This window comes from Peromyscus eremicus, chromosome 10 (genome assembly GCF_949786415.1).
Source record: "Peromyscus eremicus chromosome 10, PerEre_H2_v1, whole genome shotgun sequence".
NCBI lineage: Eukaryota > Metazoa > Chordata > Mammalia > Rodentia > Cricetidae > Peromyscus > Peromyscus eremicus.
In genome coordinates, this window is record NC_081426.1 from 9,663,613 (window position 1) to 9,680,370 (window position 16,758).

Sequence of the window (16,758 nt, forward strand, 5' to 3'; positions counted from 1 at the left end):
TAAAAAAGTGAAGTCTTTAAAGCAAAAAAAAAAATAATAAGCCATGTAAGGATGGGAAATATTATAACACAGGGAGTTTAGACCTTACATGGTGCTTTGCTTATTTTGAATGCTATTGAATAGACAACAGCTGCTGAGAGACATTGGATTGTGAAAGGGATTGCTGAATTAAACCAACCTATATACTTTAGGGATGCCTTAACTTTAAAATGGAAGTTAAAAAAAATTATGTTGAGGAAGATGTTATACGTTTGTTTCCACAGGAAACAAAAGGCTGTGGATTTATTCCAGGTTAATAGAGATCAGATTTGACTGGTGGAGACCTGAGTATTTTGGTTATAACATGGAGGAGGAAGCCAAGAATGACTCCAGGACAGGTGATGTGTAAGCTGATCCCTCTGCATGGGAACAGCTCAGAGACGAGATGAGACATGATAAATGTTGTTTGTTACAGAGTCCTAATGCTTATTATTACATGTCATCCTTTCATATGACATGGATAGAGATTTGTATGAGTTTGGTTATACAGTCCAAATGGACTTATAAAGTTGACAGATGCCTTTTACTTGCTCAAACTTAGAACAACAACAACAAAAATCATCTTTAACTGACTTGTGCACACCACACAGTGCATACTTGTGTTAATGCAGATATGTATGTTACCTTTAAAAGTTTGTGTGTTTTCAGAGCAAGGGGAACAGACACCAATAGAAATAGGTGGCCCAGATGATCCAGCTTCTCAGAGTGCCTCTGCTGCAGTTTCCTCAGAGTTCTGCATCCAGAACAGCTTCAAGGCTGCTTGCTCAGATGGTCCAGCCTCACAGACTATTCCAGCCAGGACTTCAGAGAAGCCTTGCATTATCACACCCAGACTGGATATTAGCTAGCTCCAACCAGGACTTGACCATTATCTTAATTTTCCTAGGGTCCCCTAAAGATGTTATCACCCCTAGACAACAGAAAGCAGTCTAGAAAACACAACACCCATATTCCCAAGAGGTAGGGTGGGTGGTTTTTGGTCATTGGGTGGGTTATGGATGTTTGTCATCATTTAGCAGGGTTGGTCATGGTCAGGGAAAAAGATAAACAAAGGAGATTAGATTAGATTTTTTTCCCCTTCTTTCAGAAATAGAAAAACTATTTCTGAAGGGAAAAAGTGAGGTATAGTATTAAAATGATGGATTAAAGGGTAGATTGTTGAGTCTACTTTTGAACAACCACTAGCCTCAAATATTTTACATTGGTATGGATTTTTGTATATTGATGCAAATTTAAGGTTATTTTTGTTAGGACATACTGTACAAATGTGCTCTTGTTTAAGGTATTGTACCTATGCAGTTCATTTAATAATGTAATATAAATTTCTAGTCCTTGAAAGTTATCATTACAAACTATTTAGAATAAACAAATGCAGATTAATATTTAGTCACCTATAACAATCAAACTTATAGTCATGTTTTCAAGGTCAAACAGAGATATATTTTAGATAGGTGGTCTTCAAACACTTCAGAAACCCACAGCATATGAGATTTAAAATGTTATAATAACATAAAGTTTTTCATAACAGTGAAATACGTCTGCTCCTGACAGCACCAATCTTAGATGATGAGCATCTAAGAACCTCCATATGGAGTTTGCTTTCTTTGTGGCAAAAGTTAGTCACTGGGCAAGAAAGTGCCCTTTCTTTGACTGCTAACAGTATGCTGTCCAAATTGGACAAGCAGGACACATAAGAAAGCGAATGCCAAACTTTGCCAAGACAAGGGGGGGGGCGGGGACAGTCCTTCAAAAATCCTGCTTCACAGAAATGTCTGTCAGATATTCTAGGCCTATAGGTGAAGATGGATGCCCCAACATTATAGAGGAATTTTTGGTGACTGTCTAGGTTAGCCAGTTGTTTCTGTCATTTCTATATTTTTTAGAAATTGTTTGCTTTGCATTTCCTGTTTATTCAAGTAATACTTTATTTATCCTTCTCGGATCTCTGATGGAGACTGAAGACTAGATACTTATAGTTTTACAGTTTTCCTTGATACCAAATTCAGAAATGAAATTTACATAAGAGATGTAAAGCTTATAAGGTTGAGAGACATAAATGCTTAAATTGTTTATCTAAAAATGTTTTGAGGTCTAAAAAGATTGTTTTAAGATGGTAATACAAGTTACAATAGAAAATAGTTTAGGTATAAAACTTTAAATTCATCAAGAAAAGATAAATAATAGAATATTTTCTACAAAAATGCCAAATACAAATGTACTGGACATTGTGAATATAATTCTTACCTGATAATTGTTCTTACTATATATAGTTTTACTATGTTAGAGTTAAAACCTTTCCTTTTTATTTAGACAAAAAGGGGGATATTGTAGAATAATCTTTTTGTACACTGTGAAGATGTGTTACTCTGATTGGTTTAATAAAAAGCTGAACAGTCAATATGTAGGCAGGATTTCTGAGAAGAGAGGATGCTGGGAAGAAGAAGGTGGAGACACCAGGAGACCCAGAGCAAGCAGAATGGCCACTACAGAGATGAGGTAATAAAGCCATGAGGCAAAAAGTAAATTAATAGAAATGGGTTAATTTAAGATATAAGAGCTAGCTAGAAACAAGCCTAAGCTATTGACCAAGTTGGTGGCCCAAAGGAAAGGCTGATTATAGGGGTGTGTTGACCCTTGGATAGTGACTGTTATTTCAGACAGTAGCTCACCCTCAGAGAAAGAGGACAGAGCCTGTAGCCCTGAATACCAGTCCCTCAGAAGAAAACTGCAACTCCACCCTACTATAATGTATTCCTCTCTATTATACTGCAAATGTCTCTACTGTAAGAAAATTGACTAGAACTAAAGGAAAGGAAAGGAAATAAAGAGAAGCTCAACTAGAAAACTCCAGATGTACAAGTCCAAACACAGAAACAAAAACAACACATATACACATACAAATCAAAACAACATGTCTGCTCCAAAATTACTAATTCCATAGTAATGGCTCCCAGTGAGAACAACTTGGGAGAACCTTCCAGAAAAGAATATAAAATAAGGTTATAACTATATTCAAACAATGTAAGGAAGCCATGAATATACTCTAAAAGAACAAAAACACAGAGCCAAATGAAATAAAGAAGTCAATTCAAGAAACAAATACAGACTCATTAGTACTATAGAAATATTCTATAATGGGGATTCCCTAGATACCCTAAAAACAGACCTTAAAAGAACAGCCATAAACTTTATCAAAGAATTCAAGATTAAAGAAGATAAAAAAAAGCTAAATAAAAAGAATGACCTTAAAGACAAAAAACACCCAAGTTATGCTCACAACACAAATATAAGGCTGAATAAAATGAAGGAAATCTAGGGTTTGAAAATTGAATTCAATAAAGAGAAACTTTGAAGAGAATTCAAGTTGAAGTCAAGATGGAATTGAAAAACTCAACAACCCTATTAGAAAACTCAGGAAAAAGTTGTACAAGTTGAATGGATTAAGTAGAAGACTGAATATCAGATCTTGAAGATAAAGTAATTAGGCTACACAAGCAAAGAATAGTGAAAAAAATAAAAACACAGGGAAGGTACATGCAGAACCTCTGGGAAATCATGAAAAGACCAAATCTTTGGATTATAGGCATAAGTGAAGGAGAAGAATCCAGGGTCAGTGGCATAGACCAGATTTTCTATAAGATTATAAAAAAAAATTTCTCCAAACTAAGAAAACACACACCCATATATATACAAGAAGCACATAGAACAACAGGTGAAAAGAAAAGAAACTCCCCACAGCATATCAGTTAAAGCACTAAATATACAGAACAAAGAAAGAGCATTGAAACCTCAATAGAAAAAACAAAGGTCACATATAAAGGAAATCCTATCAGAGTAAGACTGGTTTCTCAATGGAAGCTTTGAAAGCTAGAAGAGTCTAGACCAGTGGTTCTCAACCTTGCTAATGCTGCAACCCTTTAATACAGCTCCTCATGGTGTGGTGACCCCAGCCATAAAATTATGTTTGCTGCTACTTCATAACTAATTTTGCTACTGTCATGAATCATAATGTAATATCTGATATGCAGGACATCTGATATGTGATCCCTGTAAAAGGGTCATTCAACCCCCAAAAGGGTTGTGCCACAGGCCTAGAGCAATGCATTCTAAGTTCTAAGAGACTATGGATGCCAATCTAGACTACTGTACCCAAAATAAACTAGCTGCCATAGTTGAATGAAAAGAAAATCTCTCCATTATACAAACAGGCTAAAAGAATTCCTATCCAGCAAACCAATCCTAGAGAGAATACTGGAAGCAATACTTCAGACTGAAGGGAGGGACAAGCATAGCCCAGGACAGTGGAACAGAAACAAGTGAAGGTATAATTACTGAGACACAAGCATGACTAAGAACACAAAAAGAACAAAATAAACAATGAAATAGAAAAACAATGAAATAGAAAAACAATGAAATGGCTGCAATCAATACATACCTTTAAATAATAACTTTAAATATTAAGGGCCTTAACAATCCAAACAAAGACAGCTGGCTGAGCGGACTAAGGAAAAAAAAATCCATCTTTCTGTTGTCTACAAGAAATTCATCTTAACTTTAAAGATAGGCACCTCCTTAAAGTAAAAGGATGGAAAAAGTACTCCAATCAAATGAGACTAGGAAGCTTTCTGGCGTATTATCATAATATTTGATGAAAGAGAATTCAAATTAAAACTAATCACTTCATTGAAATCAAGGGAATAATTGACCAAGAAATACTACAATCCTAAACATACACGTACCAAAGTCTGGTTCATACAGTTTCATTAAAGTGTACTACTAGAATTAAAGACATACTAACACCAACCCATTACTACTAGGTATAATGGCTAATTTTGATTGTGAACTTGATTATATCTGGAATCAACTAAAACCCAAACACAGTTGGGTATACCAGTGAGGGATTTTCTTTCTCTTTCTTTTTTTTCCTTCCTCCCTCCCTCCCTCCCTCCCTCCCTCCCTCCCTCCCTGTCTCTCTCTTCTCTCTCTCTTTCTCTCTCTCTTCTCTCTCTCTCTCTCTCTCTCTCTCTCTCTCTCTCTCTCTCTCTCTCTCTCTCTCTCTCTCTCTCTCTCTCTCTCTCTTCTTTGATATGTCCTGGAACTTACTATGCAGACTTGAACTCACAGACAGAGATTCTCCTTCCCCTGCCTTCCACATGCTGGGATTAAATGTGTGTGCCACCATACCCATTCAAGGGATTTTCTTGATTGGATCATATGGGGTGAGAAAAACTCATCCTAAATCTGGGCCACACTTTTAGTAGCAGATCACAGAGAGGGACAGGGAAAAATGAAACTTTTGCTTTAAGCCCACTTATCCTCTCTCTTACTGGCAAGTCCATCTATCCTGTGCTCAGGTATTCACTCCTTTGGGATTCCAGCACAAACTGATGACCAGCAACTCCCTAGGAATCCTCTGGGACTCTGTCAACTGCTGAGACATTCAGTCTTCTGGGCTGAACAACTACCGATTCTTGGCATTTCCTCTGAGAGACAGCCATTATTGGACCACCTGGAAACAGCCTGTGAAGTACTCTAATCTCTCACTGTGTCTCCCCACACCCCCTCTCACACACTCATTTGATCAGCTGTTTCTTTAGAGAACCATGACTAATGCAATAGATGATTTCAAGAATCTACTTTCTTCAAATAGCAGGTCATCTGGACAAAAATTGAACAGAGAAACAATTGAAAAACATCATGCACCAAATGAACTTAATAGATACCCACAGAATATTCCACACAATCACCAAAGAATATACATCCTACTCAACAGCTCATGAAGCGTCTCTAAAATAGACCACATCTTATGACACAAGACACAGCTGAACAAATTAAGAAAAACTGAAATAAGTCCATGTATCCTATCTGAGAATAATGCAGTAAAACTTAAAGATTGATGGCAAAAATATTTCTAGTAAGTCTATAAACTCATGGAGATTAAACAACTCGCTACCACATAAGGAAGGGGTCAAAGAAGAAGTTAAGAAAGAAAACACTTTTGGATTAAGCAGAAATGAAAATGGAATACAACAAACTCAGACACATTGAAAACAGCTCTAAGAGGGAGACACACACACACACACACACACACACACACACACACAACTTTTGAAACTACAAAATGCTTTAAACAAACATTTAAAAAATAAAAAACCAGTACCTTAGTAGCATTTTTCCTATTAAGCACAGATAAATAAAACAGAAAAAGTAAATATATGTATATATATATATATATGCTTACATTAAAAAATTAAAAAGAACACAAATAAATGACCTAATACAATTCAAAAATTTGGAAAAACAAGAACCAAATCCAGTAGACAACAAGGAATGATCATCAGGGCAGAAATGAAATAGAAACAAAGAAAATAATATAGAGGATGGTGACAGAGCTGGTTTCCGAGAAGATGAACAGACTCTGGGAACCTGCAGGCCACTCCAGCCAGGGAAGCTGCGAGGCTGAATGCAGATCTTCACCTCACCCTGTCATTCTCCCAAATCCAATCCCCCAGCCTCATCCCCAGCTCTGCAGCAGATTACCTGCTGCAGCCTCCCCTTCATCTCTGCCCCCTTTCTCCAGTGGATCCCACAGATCCTCCCCCCAAATTTTCTTTCCCCACTCATTGGATTTGAGGTCTGTTCCATGGGAGGAAATTCATGTCTCATATGATCACGTTGTCAAACTGCCTTTTAAATATTAATATTTATTCTTTTAGATTTGGGCTGCTCTCAACACTAGTCCAAGAAGCCTCTTTTTACAGTGGGCAATGGTTAATGCACAGACTCATAACTGGTCATAAATAGTTATAACTCATAACTGATTAGACTGATTTTGAGTGTTCAGCCCCAGATGGTACAGGTGTATCAATACCCACCCCATCCCAGGGCTCAGAGAATATCACAGAAGATGGGGCAGAAGGAATGAAGAGTTGGGGGATGTGGAGGAGGGATGTGAAATGGCGTCTTGGAATATGACATGGATTACACTCATGAACAGAAGCTGTGGTTACCTACATAGGACTTGTACAAGATCAAACCAGTCAGAATTCCATCAAGGGTGGAGGAGGGCTCACAAGGCCCCCTCCTTAGCTCAGGAACCACTGGCAATTGATGGCAGCTGAGGGATGGACAGTCATTTTTCTTTGGGATTATGTGCTACAGTGGATGGCTTGATCGATACCATGCACATATGAACCACACTACTGGACACAATGAGAGTAAAGAGAAAGAGACATAAAGATGCTGTGAAGGTTCAGGGGTCAGGGGAACTGGAGGTGGGAAATGGGGAAGAGATGTGATCACAATTCATTATACTGTATACTCAAAGAATATTTAGAAAATGGATGAATGTAGCTGGGCATAGTGATGAAAGTCTGGGATTTGAGTTTGAGAAGCTGAGAATAGAAGATCAAAAGTTCCAGATTAGCCTGGGCTGCCAACAAGAGACTGTTTCAATAAAAAAATAAATAAGTAAATAAAAATACAACAAAAAAGTGGTCAAATATTTTTTTTTTCTGAAAATGTATTTGCAAAGGTAAAGTGTGGGAGTGTTTGGTTTTCTTGAGATGGAGTCTGATGAGCCCACTTTGGCCTTGACCTTGAAGGGATCCTGCTGACACCTCTAAGGTGCTAGGATTATGGTATGAGTGCCATGTTCATGTAATAAGAAAAGTTTAGATAGGGTAAATGGAACCAAATATTTAATACTGAAAGCAAATATTTTCTATGAGGACTGCTATAAAATATTGTGGGACAAGGGCATTGGGTTGGGTTCACGTAAGCAGTATTTTCATGGTATAACTTCCACTCATTCCTAGCAATGAGTAGCAGTTTTGAACCTACAAAATGCTTTAAACAAATGTGTAAAAAATAAAAAAGTCAGTATCTTAGTAACATTTTTCCTATGAAGCACAGATAAATAAAACAGAAAAAAACAAAAATGTATAAGAACGGAGATTGTCAAACTGTGTTTATGCCAGATCCAGCTTGCTGGCTGTTTCTCGTAACTTGTGAGCTAAGAACAAATATAGAAAAGTAGACTACTTAGTGACGTGTCAACATTACATGGAGTTGGTGCTAACATTTATGTCCACAGAGCTTTCATGAGACTGGGCCTTGATGCTTCCGTTTACACATACACACTGAGCACACGAGCACAGGCAAAGAGAAGGCAGAAGGCGTACACCGGCACACTCGGAGCATTACACCAACGTTAACAAACTGCGGAGTCTTCAGTACTTCCTTCACCCTGAATAGGTTGGTCCATGGCAATCAGAGCTTCTAAATCTTCCCCAGTTTTATTTTAGTTCTAATAAAGAAATGATTGGTTTGTTCCTCAATTAGTCAGATTTTTCATTTTCATTTCTAACAGGTAAATTCTTCAGACTAACAAGAAACTATTTGAAATAGCTGTCTTTCTCTTGAACTAAATCTCACAGCTGTCACCTTGGAGTAAAAGGGAAGACTAACATATCATTTTGTGCTGGACCACATAATTAATGGACCAGTGCACACATTGATGGGTTTAGATGAAAAGTGATTGAAATTTGAACCACTAGCTTTCCCTTTCGTGTTACTTCAAAACTAGTTTGAGCTTCAAACATCAACTTACAGGTGTTTGTCTTTTCTTATTTGTCAGATGAAGACTTTTCTCAAGACAGTTTCATGGTTTGGTCCACCTCGAAAATAACCCCCCAGAAACTCATGATTAAACCTACAAAATAGGTAAGACTACGCTGTGTTCCTTAAGGAGCCTCAGTGAACATTTCCTTCTAAAATTAAAAATCAGAAGTGGTACTACGAACAAGTGCAAGTACCAAGTGTCCATGCAGAACGCTCTACTGAAAGTGAGGACTGAGCAATTCATTCACGTATAGTAGGGCTAAAACCTTTAATATCTAAACTACTACTTTATTGAAATCTAGAAAATACTCTGTTGCAAGTATGGTTTTTGTTCATGGAAAGAGGAGAGGGTGATGGAGTATTTTGATTGACTATATTGTATCTGTGCAGTTTGAATTTTTACAATCTTATATATATTTTTTAAATGAAGGAAGTTGCAATATATGCTAATGGGCCTTAAAAAAAGAAAAAGATCAAACTAAGGAAGAAGTTGTATAGTTTCTGTCCAAGTGTGACATGAATATATTTGTTTCTACATTCATGAAAATAACTGGTTATTTCTCATTGCCTGCTTTAAAATACAAATTGTTCAGTAATTCTTTATAAAATAACAAAGGTCTCCTTTGATTTTTTTGTATTAATATAATTTTAATTAAGTGTATGTTTTAAAATAATGATTTAAAATCTGCCACAAAAGTTAGTGAATTATCTTCTTTATCTTCATCTAAAATAGCTGTTGAATATCTGATCTAAATCATATTGGAGGCTGAGTTACCTATTGTGGTGCTCAACTCTGCAATATACATATGCACATAGGTCCATACATATGAAAGTCTCATAGACCCCTCTTTGCATTGCTCTGTACTATAAGGGCTTGCTGCATTTTTTTTCCAGATGGGTGCTTTTATGAGTCAAAACATTAAGAACATTTTCTGAATTTACCTCTAGGCATTAAGGCAAAAGAAGTATGGGTATTATAACCTGACTTGTTTTAAACATCACTATGCTACTCTGAATGACAGCTTATAATTTACAAGTAGGGTGTGGCTAATAAAGTCACTGAAGCAGACACAAGCATAGGTTTTCCCCTTATACACACTCCTGGCCTGTCAATCACACTTCCCAAATGCTTTGTTGCACAGACATGCCAATAACTAAAACCACATTTTACCTGTTTTTGTGCCCAAAGGCTTTTAAAAGGCTATACAACCAAACCAGTGTTTGGAAATCCCAGATTAAAGCTCAAGTCTTCAAGCACAGGCTTTTATTTCATCTAAAATATTAAAATGTCCTTGTATTTTCTTAAAGTAATTGATATGTTGTATCAAGAATGACAAAATTATAACTTAACAAAATTGTTAGGGTTTGGTTTTTAGACATTTCCAACGTTTTCTATACTTCTAAACAATGTGAATATGAATGACTTAAGCATTTCATGACTTAGTGATACTTACGTACATCATACACAAGGAAAACAAACAACAAAAACCTAGGCTATGCTGAGTACATTTCTTCAGCATGCAATTCCAAATAGTGAGTGTCCTTAGTCATTTTTTCTTGTAATCTACACATTCTCTGTATATGCTCTATGCTGTGTGGTTATTCTATACAAAGCTTTAACTTTAAAGCATAGATTTGGGTAGTGAAAGCAGGCTTGCAGACACTAAAAAGTTTGTGTATTTTTAGCAAACCATTTTCTGGTTTTAGCAAAGTGATTTCCATTGTACTAGATTTCAAAGGGAGAAAATGAGACCATGGCGCTGTTGAGATTTCACTTCTGTACACATTTCGTATTGGTGTACAGGGTGAGAAAGCAGGCAGAGAAACAGGAACGGCAGAAGGGAGGGAATCTGACTAAACACACTACTCCAGGCTGTGTATGAGTGACAGCTACATCTGTAACCTTTAGAGGCTAAAGGAAGTTTTTAGTTAAAATAAAAGTGTGTTGTAGTCTGGAAAACAGCATCTTCAGCTTGGATCATGTTTTCTGATGGCTTCTGTCTCCTGGCTCTTCTTTGTAGTGTTTTATAATAGTACTGAGGTCTTGACTATCTTTTCCTTAACTTGTAGGTATTGAAGGTATGTATGCTAGTGTTGAATGGTATATTCTGTGGCTTATTTTCTATATGTAGTATGCATAGAAATAAACTTTCATATATTGGTCTTGTGTGACACAGTAAAAAGAGAGTGAGGCTGACAGACAGAAGTGCCATGGGGTGGAAATGAAGGCTGGCTCACAAAGGAGCAGCTAGGCACAGAGGGCAGCAAGTCTTATGGCACCAGGAGCCACAGTCCTCCAGCCAGACTTCCTTCTGTGCGGACTACCTGGGCCTTTGGTGCTAGAGTTCTAGAGCCATGGGAGGACTTCTCCTGGGACCTCTAGGGTGATTATGGGTAATCAGTGTTCTGGGCACTGGTCATCCTTTCCTGGAGCTGCAGGACCTAACTCAGACAAGATCAGGTGATGTCAGGGCTGTGGGCACCTAAGCAGCTATTGTCCAAGGCTGTGGTATGGAGAAGACCTTCCCCAGGTCCCACAGGATGAGCAAGAGTATACTAAGTCTTCTAGTAACTCAACCACAGGTATAGAGAGGCAGGACACAGACAGAACCTTCCCCTTGTCCCAAGGGACAGCTGGTGGTTGTGCCGGGTTTTCATTTTCATGCTAATAGCCACAGTCTCAAGGCAGTGGTCTAGGGATGAAATCTCTAGGTCCCAAGGGCAGAGTAAAGAGCAGTATCAGGGTTTGGAACCCGGATTACATCTTTGTTCTTGGAGCTGCAAGACTTGGCTGGGATCTTTCTCATCTCCAACAGAGAGCCATATGTAATGCCAGAACTTTTTGAACCAGAAATCCCTAGGCTGTGAGTTGGGGAATCATGCTTACTACAGGGCAGATATAGATGAGGTGCAGGCTCAGGCCTCTGGAGGCTAGTGGTCCTAGAGCTGTAGAAAACCTAGGGGCTGTCCTCTGCTCTGTTTTGTTGGCAGGCCCAAGACTTCTGGTGGCATCCAAGGGCCAGATTCTGGGCCACAAAGGCAGGATGGTACCTGTCAGTGTTGTTGATGCAGCTACAGCCCGCGTGTGTTTTTTCATCAGAACCGAGTGGCTGTATTTAAAGTGAGCACAGTGGAATTCGGCCTTCAGGCATGCCAGTCAACTGCTAAGTGGGATTACTTGTACATCCCCGCCCCGTCCTTCTCCCTCTGTGTAGACTCACCAACCCCATCCAGAGAGCCTGGGTTAGCAAACTGCTTTCTTCTTTTCTCTGGATTGCCTTTCCCACCTCTGTAGCTTTTAGACTTCCTGTTACCTCCTGGCAGGCAGATTTGTCTGTGGTCACTCCTGGAAATGGCTTTTTACTTCTTAGTCCAGCTCTTTTCTGTGGCAGTCATTCACAGGGCACCTCTATTTGGACATTTTCACCTCTATCTTTCAGTGATTTAAAAAATACTATGCAAGTTGAGTTTACTTTATCCAAAATACCTGGAATGCAGATGTGTTTCGGATTTGGGGATGCTTTTGGATTTTGGAATAGTCACATATATATGAGATATCTGGAAGATGAGACTGGAACCTAAACAAAATTTCACTTTCATATTCTATATATACCTTACACATACAGATATGAAAGCAAGTTTTTTGTTTTTGTTTTTTTACAGATCTCCCTATGGCTGTCTTGGAACTTACTATATAAGCAAGGCTGTCCTTAAACTCACAAGAGAGCCACCTGCCTCTGTCTTCCCAGTGCTAGGATTAAAGGAGTTCACTACCACACCCTGCTTATTATTACTTTTTAAGATAATAGTAACAACTCACTATGCTTCGTAGGCTGAACTGGAATTCACGACCATCTCAGCTTCTCTTGTAAGTGGTATTATTGGATGGAACAACCAGTTTAGCTCAGACACTATTCTTAGTGCACTAGCCACACAAGGTTGGATGTGGCATTTCCTACTAGTGGAATCATGATAACATTTTAGAGCATTTCAAATTCCTGGGTTGGGGATGTATAACCTGTTGAAAACAAGGTCAGTGACTTTTTTGTAGAGATAAAATTCATATAACATAAAATTGTTTCAAGACATTAAGAAGTGAACAATTCACTAATTTGTTCTATATGAGTCAGTGACATTTTGTATAAGTTCTAATTACCCTTAGATGACATTGCACGTGATTGTGGATTCTGAAGCTCTTTACTTCCTCTGAAGAGTAGGCTATTGAGTCCAGTGCAAGGGAGCAGCGGGGTGGGCAGTGCGGTGGTTTTTATTTGACTGCCAACTTGAAGAGCTCTAGAGTTGCTTGGAAGACAATTTCTGGGCGAGTCTGTGAGGATTTTCTAGAGGAGGTGAAGGAGGCAGGAAGACCTACCCTAACTGCTAGACTAAATAAAAAGGAGAAAACAAGCTGAACTCTCAGAATTCCCTTCCTGCACATGTCATATGACCAGCTGCTGCAGGTTCCTACCACTCCTGGGGACGACGCCCTCAAACTGTGAGCCAAAATAAATTCTCCCCCAAGGTGCTTTGCTCAGGGCACCTTATCACAGCAGAGGGAAAAGAACTGAGATAGTAGCAAGATTACTGGCTGGTGCTGTTGACATTTAACAGGCTGTAAGTGACATCTAGAATGAAACAAGGTGAACACAGCATGCAGCAGTGACGCATTTCCTGTAGTGGATTGACTGCTTACACATAGTTTATAAAAAAAGGAAAACAAGAAAGAAGTCCAAGTAGCCAAGAAAAGACACCATAAGCTGACTGCAGCAGAACAGGCACATGGTAATTACGACACCAAGTCCACTCTTCTGTGAGAATGGAAGGGACATGAAAATGTCACGACTCAATGCAGTAAACTCTGACAACAAAATCACATAACCGTTCCCTCAAACTCATCTACAGTGAAGCAACCCCAACAAGAGCTCAAGTGGGGTGTGTGCATTTGTGTGTCTGTGTTTTCGTAAGAGGACGACTGGACAATGGAGAAGAGTCTTCCTATTTGGACTCCTAATGTTATGCAGCATTACAATGCACTAATTTTGAAAATTATCCATTGAATTACTCAGGACAAGTCTCCTTATGTGGTTTTTTTTTGTTGTTGTTTTTTTTAATAGTCACACAAATCATTTCAAGGGATACCACATAAGTTTATCTCTCTTAGGATGTATCCAGCTTAAGCTAACTGAAGAGTGCAGAAGTTGCCCTTTTACCATTAGCCGAGGAAGACAACAAGGCTCTGTGATCTTAAGCATTTCCTCTGCCCTGTCTGCACAAAGGGAAAAGACCATGGCAAGCTTTGCTTCTGATGTCCCAATGTGGCTGCAACATTATTTAGTATAGACTCTCACATGTCCAGAAAACACAGAACAATTAGATATTTGTGAAGTCCAGTACTGACTTTAATACCCACTTAACAAAGTTTATCTCAAGTGAAAATATAAATAAAATCATGAACACCGCAGTCAATGGATCTGGGAGGATGCTAGAGTCAAGTTCCTGCAGCAGAGCAATGTGTGGGTGTCTAGTGTGAATGTGCTTCAGGCTCCTGCCTGCTGATTAGTATACTGGAGGATAAAGATTCATGCTCAATTCTGCCCATCTGTAAAATCATTTTAATCTGAACATTAAAACAGTTTTAATGCATACTCTGTAATTCTTAGTTTCATATTTACTGTTTCAGTTATCCTATATTAATTATATAAGATGATGGGTTTCATTATGACTTTAATCTTTGAACTTGAGTTGTGTATGTGTAGGACATATGGAAGTTCTTTTCTTCCGTTGTGGGTTCCAGTGATTGAACTGAGTTTGTCAGTGTCCACCCACTGAGCCCTCACACCAGTCCCACAGGACGATGTTTTCACGCATATATACTTGGTACTCTGCTCATATCCACTGCCTCCATTACTTTCTCCTGTCTGTTCTTTCCCCTCCTGCTAGACCCTTCCTCCCCATTAACTGTTCACCCATTTTCATGTTACTCATGTTTATTTTTTTAAACTATAGTCTACACGAGCAAAAAGCAGTTTTGTTTTTCTGCGTCCAGCTTATTTCACTGAATGATGGTCCATCTATTATGCTGCAAATGATAGAATGTTGTACTTCTTTGTGGCTGAATAAGATTCCATCATATACACGTTGCCACATTTTCTTTACCAACTCATCTGCTGATGGCCATCTAGGCCGATTCCTCAACTTGACTATTGTGACTAGTGGCACTGCAAACGTGTGTGAGCAGACCTCTCTATTGCATGGTGATTCCAACTCCTCCTGTATATCCAGGAGTGGTATATATAACTAAATCAATGTGGTAGTTTAGTTTTTTGTTGTTGCTGTTGTTTTTTAAACCTCCATACTGCTTTCCATACCAGCTGCACCAATTTACATTGCCATCAAGATTATGCAGGGGTTCTGTCCCCCCAGAATCCTCATTAGCATCTGTCACTGGTTATTTATTAATAGTCACCTCTCTAAGGGGATGTTGTGGGGATTCCTTCAGTTCAGCCAATGGCTTTGGGAGTAGAAAGCCCTAGGGCGTGGTCTTGCCTGCGTAAGTGACTGCTTAAGAACAGAGGGAGAGAGGTCATGAGCTCTCTTGGGTGGACAGAGCAGGATAGTTGGTTTTGACATGGATTTGACATTTCCCTGCTGACTAAGGACATGGTTTTGTTTTGTTTATTTTTTTTCCAGGTATCTACTTTCCATCTGTTTTTTGTTTGTTTGTTTGTTTTTTTGTTTTGTTTTTTTTTTCTGCTGAGAACTCTCTGTTCATTTGCCCATTTGTTGACTGGATAATTCAGAACTTGGGGTGTTTAGGTTTTTTTGTTAGAGATTCTAGATATTGATTCCCAGATAGATGTATAGATAGAAGATATTTTCAACCATTTTATTGGCTGTCTCTTCACTTGTTTCCTTTGTTGTCCAGCCTTTTTATTTCACACTACCCCATTGTTCCTGCATGCAACCTTTTCATTATGCTCATACCCAATGTCCTTCTTTACAATTGACTCTCCTGGCCTCCTCCTTACCCACACAAGGTGGCAGGGTGTTCTCAGGCGTATGATGTACCCAGCATAGCTCAGCCTCAAACAGTAGGTTGCCCCCTCAAGCAAGATGGAGCCTGGTCATAGCATAGTAAGACACCGGAAGTGACAAGATGCATGTGGCTTTTGTTTTTCTTTTTTTCTTTTTTTTTTGGTTTTTCGAGACAGGGTTTCTCTGTGTAGCTTTGCGCCTTTTCCTGGAACTCACTTGGTAGTCCAGGCTGGCCTCGAACTCACAGAGATCCGCCTGGCTCTGCCTCCCGAGTGCTGGGATTAAAGGCGTGCGCCACCACCACCTGGGTGGCTTTTGTTTTTGTCATTTGTTTCTCTAATGCTGGTCTACTACAAAGCGTGTCGTCACTATCGAGGCTTGTGAAAACCATGGGCTTCTCTTAAGGCTAGAAGAGTACTTGTCCCCTGGATGAGGCTTAGGCCAGCCAGTCTAGCCACACTAGTGAGCTCTAGGTTCGGTAAAGAGGTCTTGTCTCAAACAGTAAGGTTGAGAGCTACAGGGGAAAATCCACACACACATGGGGAGGGGCAGGGGAGAAAGAGTAGTTTTAGTAGTGGAAGGAAACATACAACATAATTTTGTCACTTAAACTGGTGGGCCACAAAGAAATACGTGGTGCAGCCGGCCGTGGGCGGTGCAGCCGGCCGTGGGCGGTGCAACTGGCCTTTGGTGCAGCCATGGCAGCTTACTATGGAAGCCTCACGGGTGGGGTGTCTGGGAGTCTAGGGACAACCTGGTCTACACAGGGAGTTCCAGGCCGGTTGGTGAGATGCCATAATAACAGCATGAACCCTTTTAAAGGTATTATGGTCAAGATTTTTTGACATTCCTGACATGAGTCTTGGTGTCATGTTCTATCCATCACATCAAGGCATCTCACTTTGCATAAACAGAAGAAAGGTTATAAAAACTTAGCATGCATATCACCCCCTGTGAGAACATTTGCCAACTATTTCTTCTGCTTAATGAATCCATTTCAAATATCTAGATTGCCATCCTGAAAAAACTGTAAATTTCACAAAATAATAAAACATATCATTG

At 39.1% G+C, this 16,758-nt stretch overlaps 1 protein-coding gene and 1 long non-coding RNA gene across 4 annotated transcripts in view; one reads left to right on the forward strand and one right to left on the reverse strand.

Annotated features, from left to right (window-relative positions):
- Positions 1–8,763, forward strand: part of LOC131920899 (uncharacterized) — a 129,166-nt gene extending 120,403 nt beyond the window's left edge. Inside the window, exons 3-4 of the long non-coding RNA XR_009381791.1 lie at positions 8,135–8,295; positions 8,678–8,763. This is a non-coding gene — a long non-coding RNA (uncharacterized LOC131920899). The remainder of the gene's footprint in view (positions 1–8,134; positions 8,296–8,677) is intronic.
- Positions 1–16,758, reverse strand: part of Wdpcp (WD repeat containing planar cell polarity effector) — a 292,873-nt gene that overhangs the window by 49,193 nt on the left and 226,922 nt on the right. The gene's annotated exons all lie outside the window — the stretch shown is intronic.